This window comes from Lactuca sativa, chromosome 9 (genome assembly GCF_002870075.4).
Source record: "Lactuca sativa cultivar Salinas chromosome 9, Lsat_Salinas_v11, whole genome shotgun sequence".
In the NCBI taxonomy this organism is placed as follows: Eukaryota; Viridiplantae; Streptophyta; class Magnoliopsida; order Asterales; family Asteraceae; genus Lactuca; species Lactuca sativa.
In genome coordinates, this window is record NC_056631.2 from 22279226 (window position 1) to 22287372 (window position 8147).

General features: G+C 35.3%; 1 long non-coding RNA gene across 1 annotated transcript; it reads left to right on the plus strand.

Moving 5' to 3' along the window:
- Positions 1-1427: 1427 nt before the first annotated feature.
- LOC122196164 (uncharacterized) lies at positions 1428-2565 on the plus strand. The gene is made up of 2 exons (XR_006187397.2): positions 1428-1716; positions 2040-2565. It is a non-coding gene; the product is annotated as an uncharacterized LOC122196164 (long non-coding RNA).
- The last annotated feature ends 5582 nt before the right edge of the window (positions 2566-8147 follow it).

The following is an 8147-nucleotide window of genomic DNA, read 5'->3' on the forward strand; positions in this document are numbered from 1 at the left end:
CTGGCTGCAGGCTGACCGATCCCTGAGCTATCAAAACAGCACCTAATCAACATTTGGGTCCTCATCCATACCCATAAATCGATTACCAGGGTAAATGACCAATTTACTCCTCACCTACTTTTTGACCAAGACTTAAGCTAAAACCTAATAATCCACAAGGCCCAAATACCAAAAACTATCCAAGGCCTAATCCATAGCCGAATTTTCCAAATTGGGCCCAAATCCATAGTGGGCCTCCACAAATAGATATCAACCTAAAATCTGATGGTCCAACATTGCTCAAAACAACAAAGCCCAAAAGATGGCCCAAACCGAAGCCCAAATACCGAAATCCCACTTTGCTGAGTACGCAGGGCGTACTTAGCTTGTATGCTAAGTGTATTGGCTTAAGAGCTTGTACGTGCACATACAGGCTTGTACGCCCAGTGTACTCCTGTTTGACCAACTCTTAATCCTTTAAGCCAAGACGTCCAAAACCTCAAAATAGCTAAATATAAGTGACTTGATCCATAAAGTCGAAGGCTTAAATAGGGTTCAAGACCCTAAAATAAGGTTTTGGTCTGATTTGAGTATGCCCAGCATACTCCGTAGAGCACCCCGTGACCATCCTAAAAGTACACCCAGTGTACGACGAGGTACGCCCCGTGTACTACCCTTTTCACTAGTACGTTGCGTGTACACTTGTGTACGCCCCATGTACCCGGCTAAACCTTAAAACCACCTGATTTGAGTACACCCCGTTTACTGTTTTCTTTTTGACGCTATCCGCATGACTAGGAGGAAAGTTTTGGATCCTTGGCCAAGATTTTAATTCCATACATCAAAGAAAATGGCTATATGCTTGAGAGCATTGTCGTTGCACTGCAGATGAAAGGTAATTCTAATTATATTGTTATTCTAGATGCTTCTTTTTGACTTTTTTTATAGCATCCTGTGAAGCCAAAATAGGGGTGTAAGTGAGCCCTCGAGTTTAAGATAAGGCTCATTTATTAAACAAGCTCGGGCCTAAGCTTCTGTTACTGAGTTCGATTAGGCTCGCAAGCCTAATTAAGTAAAGCTTTTTTAATATCTTTTAATCAGCTCATTTACTTCTTTCTTTTTTTTTCCAATTCTATTTTCAAAGCATACCTTTACATTAGCTATCCAATATTTTGTATCGAGTAGTGAAGTTGCATCAAGGAAAGATTTGTTTAAAGACATTAAACCTGTGGAATGTATGAATGTATGTTTTGATGTTGGATTATTCACTTGAATATATGATAAACAGTCAAATGAGCTCAAAAACCCAAGGTTGTCAAGATCGGGATCGAGATCCTAAGATTCCACAAAATAAAATATAATTTTAATTTATAATATTTAGGCCCCGTTTGCTTACCTCTTAATTGAAAAATTAAGAGGTCATCTCTTAAAAAATCAGATGTGAGTCGTTTGGTACCCTCTTAATAAAAACCTCTGAATCTAAAAAATGCCTCTTAAAAAATAAGAGATCAACCCGCATCTGAAAACAAAAAATGACCGCGCTGCCCTCCCTCTCCTAGGTCTCGCTCTTTCTTTCATGCCTCCACTTTTTTTCTTTCTCATCTCCGCACACCAGAACCTCCCTCCCGATCCGCTGAGAAATTGTGTTCCCTCCCCGTCATTGCAATCGTCGGCTTCCTCTCCGCCTCCCGTCGTCGGCGTCCTCTCCGACAGCTGCACATTCGACGACTTCTGCAGGTAAACTTTCAATCTTCTCTCTTTCTCCTTATATGTAATCTTTTCTCTATGTAATCGTTCTCCTGCTATGTAATCTTTTCTCTGCATAATCAGAAGGTTTGTATATTTTATCTGCAAGTCACGATGAAATCAAACCCTTAAATGTGGTTGAAATCTATAATATGATGTTATTGTTTGATATGCTTGAAATCTGATGTTTGATAAATCATAAAATTGTTTGATATGCTTGAAATTGGTTTAGTTTTTTTTTTTTTTTTTGTCTTTATGTTGAATACGATTGATGAAATTGATAGTTTATACTCTGTTTTATGTCTACGCAAAAGTGAAGTTTAAGGCAGCAACAGTTAACGACAATGAGGTATGTGTATAGATTCAACCATTGGAGTTTTTCCTTTTCTCAAAAACTTTTTACCCTCTATGTGACTCATGCTTTACAGAGATTTTAATAATTGAATCGAATTTTTATTTGCTTAATCAAGATTACGTATAATTTATGTATGTTCTCCAAACTTTTAATTCAACGATTCCAATAGACGTGTGTTATGAACTTTGATTATTGACTTGTGTATCTTTTGCTAATGGGTGATTTCTTGCTGAAATTGATGATTTCTATTGATTTGTGCTGAAAAGTTTTGGTTAATTTTTTGTTGATAAAAGAGTGATAAATTGTATGGTTGTTTCTTAAGCGTGCAAAAAATAGGTCTTTGGTTCACTAGTTGCACCATGGATTGAAAGAAGTATTTTTTTATTTGGCTATTGTATGTATCTTTTGAAAGAACTTATGTTTAATTTGGTTATTGTATGATCACTTGTAATTTTTATCAATTATGCATTTATCATTTAGCACAACATAGAACTATAGAAGGGTAAAATGATTATTTTTTATCATTCAGATTACAATTCAAAGGTTTCTAACCAAACAGCATGTTAAAAGTTCAGACCCTCTTAAAAATTCAGATCCTGTCAAACAGCCCCTTAATCATGTAAAATATCTCAAACATTTAATTTTTCACTCAAAAGTTATAAAAACTTCAAAATATTAGTCATAAGTCACAATAAAAAATGATAAATGGTAGATTGATAAAGGGTAAAAAACATAAAGTGGTAAAAAAATTTCATTTGCAAAAAAAAAAATCAAAGGAAGGTAGGATCGGATCGGATCTCGATTCTACCCCAAATATGATCTGGATCGTTTTTCATACCTAGGATGGTACAATCATATGATCAGGATTGCGATTTTGACAACAATGCAAAAACCATAAACGAACTCGAATCGAGCCTAGTCTCGTTTAGGCTCGCATAACAAACAAAACGAGCCCGAGATGAGCCGAGCTTGAGTTTGTTATTTTTCTCACAAGCCAAGCTCAATCCCAGATAAATATAAACAAGCTCAAGCTGAATTTGGTTATGTTCGGGCTTAATTCGGCTCATTTACACCCCTAGTTATTAGGGATGAGCATCGGAACCGGGTACCCGTTTTTGGAACCGGAACCGCCTCGAAACTACGGTTCCGGTTCCGGTTCTCGTTTTTTCGGAACCGCTACCAGCTGGGTACCCGATGGAACCGGTTTATATATATAATTTCCTATAAATGTGTGTTATTTAGACCGGTTTAGAATATATTGGTCTATTTTGTCCGTCTTTGGTCCGAATTGATTTGATTTGGATTGAACTAAATTGCGGTTTTGTTGAAAAAAGTTAACAAAATTAATGCGGCCGGGTTACCCGCTCCCGGAACCGCCGGTTCCGGGACTGGTTCCAAACATTTAAGAACTGCCTAGAGTGGTTCCGGTTCCGGTTCCGGTTCTAACTTTCTAGGAACCGCCGGTTCTGGTTCTCGCCAAATGAGGCGGGTACCCGCCTATGCTTATCCCTACTAGTTATAGATATGGGAATCGAAAAAGAAATACAAAGAGAAACATCAAGGTTATGACATCATGGTCAGAGATGTTATTGAATGCTTGAGAAGCGTTCTTTTCTAAAGGTCAATTATAATCTATCTTTCTTATAATAAACAAATCCTAACCTTGCCACATGTCTCTTTTCTAATCTCCGTTTCGCCACCTGTCATCATTTTAACCTATCTTAAAATTGTTCCCGCCATAACCAATTAATATCTGAGGTTTAAATTCAAACAGCCGGTACTTTGAATGAGTGTACAAAGCTTTTTCTGGATTTGTTATCATCTTTTTGTTTTTTGTTGCTGTATTGCTACTAAAGTATTTTAGGTGTTGGATTGTTGTTTTCATGTTTAAGATTTGGTGTTTGTGCTATGCTTTTTCATGCATAATATATGTTTCTGTTCTATCCAAACTGTGCAACATTATATTTAGGTTTTTTATTGATTTTAATCTTTTCTATCTAATAAAAATAGCTATAATTTACAGTAAGCGTTCCTGTCAATATTTAGTTGAAAAGAAACAGTAAGAAAAACTTATAAAAATTTTAATTGACAAACTTATAACTATTTTTGAGTGTTTTGATTGCAAAAAATGTCGGCCCTTCAAAAAAATTATTATGTTATCATACACACACATACCACATAACCAGATGCAATTAATTTGTTAACTACCAAAAGTTAATAAACATTTAGCATACTTAATAAGTCCTAAGTAATTTTTTTTTCCTGAATCCTTTTCATCTTCAACAGATGCAAGTTAACCCCCATTTTTCCTTTATACCCTAAAATAACAGTGCACTGCTATAATTGATAGGAATATTAAGTGACTTGTAGTCTGTTAAAAAGCATTGGCATGTAATAAAATTTTATTTATGTGTCTCTTAACATGATTGGTTGGATTATCTTGCACAATGTATGTACTTTATACACATATTTTGGTTAAAAAGGGCTCATCTACTTTTGATCTAGAGAACAAGGAGAAAAGTGGCATATGACATTCTTTAAGATACAAGGAACTAATTATGAATTCATCTTAAACTTTCTTTCTTTATTAGTTTCTGAAATGAAGTTATTATGAATTCAACTTTTCAGATGAATTCACCTTGCATTGTCTCTTATGTTATCCAACGACTCAAAAATCTGGGAACTGAAGCCCGATCTTGTGCAAGAAATCCTTGAGTTGCTGGATAGGGAAGAAGACATATAAGTTTTTGTATGTGTTAAATTATAGATATGTATGCATGTATGTATGTACTCATTTGAATGTTTACAATTACAGGTGAATGAAATTTTGGAAAACATTGTGCGGAAATGTGGTTCTGCATCAGTTGAATCTCTTGTATTCATGACTTGTTAAATTACAGAATCTTACAAGCTATCAGATCACGAATTGATGTTATGCACCTGTCAACCTCAAGAAGAAGAAGAAGAAGAAGGCTTTTGAGGTAGAGAACATAATGAGGCTGAAATCAAATGGCAACATTTCAGGATTCATACATCTATCAAAGTTTTGAATCAAAACAGAATTCCATGTAGAATGCTGATAATTTATATATAAAACATTATTTTTTAATATTAAGCTGTCTATTTTTTACAATTGTTTTCCTCTTAATTGATAAATAAGTATGGTTTTTTTTTTCAATGGCAAAATTTTTATTAACAAAGCTAGCATAGCTAGATGCTAGCAAAAAGTAACAATACAACTATGTCGAAATTGGATTTGTAAGCAGCCCAATCCAATTTCAATAAGGTTTTTAGTTTCATATTTTGAGTTTCTATGACCATTTAAAATGATAACCATTTTTTTTAAAAACTTTTATTATTTGAAAAAAAAATACTACCTAAATCGCTTTTTACTGTTAGAGATGATAACATCTTTAAGAGGTCATCCATCTATGTAGACACTTGGACTCATATTCCTTTAATTTATGGAAAAAGTGAGATTTTTTTGAAAAATTTTCTAGCATAATGCAAAATTTTCCAATATGCATGTTACCCTATAATTGAGTGTGCTACCATGACAAATATGCGACTACTTAAACCCTTTGACCTCGAGAAGGAAGACCAATATTTCATACCGCTGAACTAAAAACCCAATAGTTTTAACTGTTTATTATAACTAAAGATTGTCCATTTTGATTCGTACCTTATAACATAAAGTCGGGTGAGAATTGTAGTTTTTGTCAAACCTTTGTAAAAATTATAGATCTTATCATGTGGTTTATAAAATTATCAGTTCATAAAAAATAAATTTGGTCCCTCTTGTGTTTCAAATTTGCGTTGAACATCTAAAATGTTTTTTTAGTAGAATTGGTCTCTCCTAAACATGAAATTATTATATCATTTTGATTTGTTTTTTACGTTCTTAAACATTTATTTTAATATAATTATAAAATAAAAAAGGATCTCACACCCATATTCCAACACATCCCCAACACAACCTTATCTAAGGCTGCCTGGAGTGGAGGGTAAAAGGACGCGTGGGAGCTGACGTGTCAGTCCCCTTCACGCGTGAACACCGCCCCACCTTTCAGTGGGTTGCTTGTTGCGTGGAGCTGGAGACGGAAGAAGACGAGTGAATTGATTGGGTGATAAGCTTTTTGACCGTTGAATGCATATTTGACCGTTTGTAAAAATAATAATAATAATTGATTAATTAATTATAATCATTTCTCTATATATATGAACATTTTTTCTCATTTCAAACACACCACACACTTTGAACACAAACATATACACTTCTTCAAAAAAAAAATATTTTCCTCCATGGATCCAAACAAAAATAACCCGCCCACCCCGAACACTCCAAACGATCCGTTAGCGAATATTGGCTATATGCAATTGTTATCATCCCCCGTTCAACAACAACCTCTATTCACCAATCTTTCATACCACCCACACTACTACTAACAATAACCACCACATTTCGTTCAACCACAATTTCAAGCCTTTCAACCCCAAACTTTCCAACGTCCACAAACTTCACAACCATCTCAAGTTCCGTTATCTCAATCTCCACCCGTAAACCTCGACGATGACGACGACGACGAACGGGTTGAAGAAACCCAACCAAGTCGTAGAAGACAAAAAAAAAAGAAAAAGATCCAAGGAAAAAGAAGAACATCCAATGGACCGATGAGGATGAGACAATTTTAGCTAAAGCTTGGATTTTTATATCACAAGACAGGGATGTCGGCAACGCGCAATCGGGTCAAAGCTTTTGCAATCGTGTTTTAGACCACTTCCACGCGTTATTAGGAAGGCAAACGAGCCGGACATACGACTCGGTCAATGCTAAATGGTGTGACCTTAGAGCGACTTGTACCAAATTTAACGACGTGTTTGACAATCTAAAAAATATGTATCAAAGTGGTAGCAACGATTTCAACATTTTGTCAACGGCGTTGTACCAATACAAAATTATCAACAATGGTAAACCTTTTGGCAACCAAAAAGCATGGGAAGTTTGTCGCAATGACCCAAAATAGGTTCTTTATCCCGAAACGGCGCATTCGGGATCTACCACTGGTTCCAACAAAAGGCCAAGAACGTCCGAGTCGGACATTGGTGTTAACCTCGACCTCAATGATGAGTTCGACGCCACCGAGGGGAGGGTCCACCAGATGTCTATCTTCGTCGACCACCGGGAAGGGATAAAGCGAGAAAAGGGGCTTCGTCAAGCGGAAAATCAACCAACGATGACGTACTAGCGGAGAAAATCAACAAAACTCTAATTTTATTAGAAATTTTTTTTTTTTATTCAACGGAGGAACAACGCCGGCGACAATTGGTACTCACCAATCTTCAAATCATAAACACGGTTCCGTAACCAAATCTCGACCCGGAAAATTTAAGGGTGTTTTTGAAAATTCAACAAGAAGTTCTCGACCAATATCACAACTAGATCTGATGTTTTTTAGTAATTTAGGTTTAATTTTCTAAGTTATTTTTATGTTTTTTTAGTATTTTAGTTTTAATTTTCTATGTGTTTTTATGTTTTTTTAGTAATTTAGGTTTAATTTTCTATGTTTTAAATTATGTAATGTGGTTTTAATTAATATAGAATATTTTATTATGTTTTAAATTATGTTTTTATCTAATTTAGTCATTAAAAATTAAAAAAAATAATAAAAAAGATAATTGTTGAGTAGTGACCATTTCCTAGTTTTAATGGGTTGGTGGTGAAGGTGATGTGACGCAGAGGTGGCACGACTTTTCCGGTGGGTTGATGGTGACCACTCCCAACAGCCTAAACTCTACCATCTCCCTTCCATCAACGACCTCTCCGTAACTGCCTCCCTTCCACCAGCAACCTCTGCCTCACATTCTTTACCATTTCCACACCAATGAAATAAAAAACCGCAAAGGAAAATGTATCTCAATTTGTATAGTTTAGGGGTTTTGTTATGTGTATTTAGAGCTTTTTGTGGTGTTCTTGGAAAAATTTAGGTTAACCTATAACATCTTTGTTAAATTGATTTGGATTTGTGTTTTCTGTCGATTAATTTATAGACTCATAGATGTCTTTAGT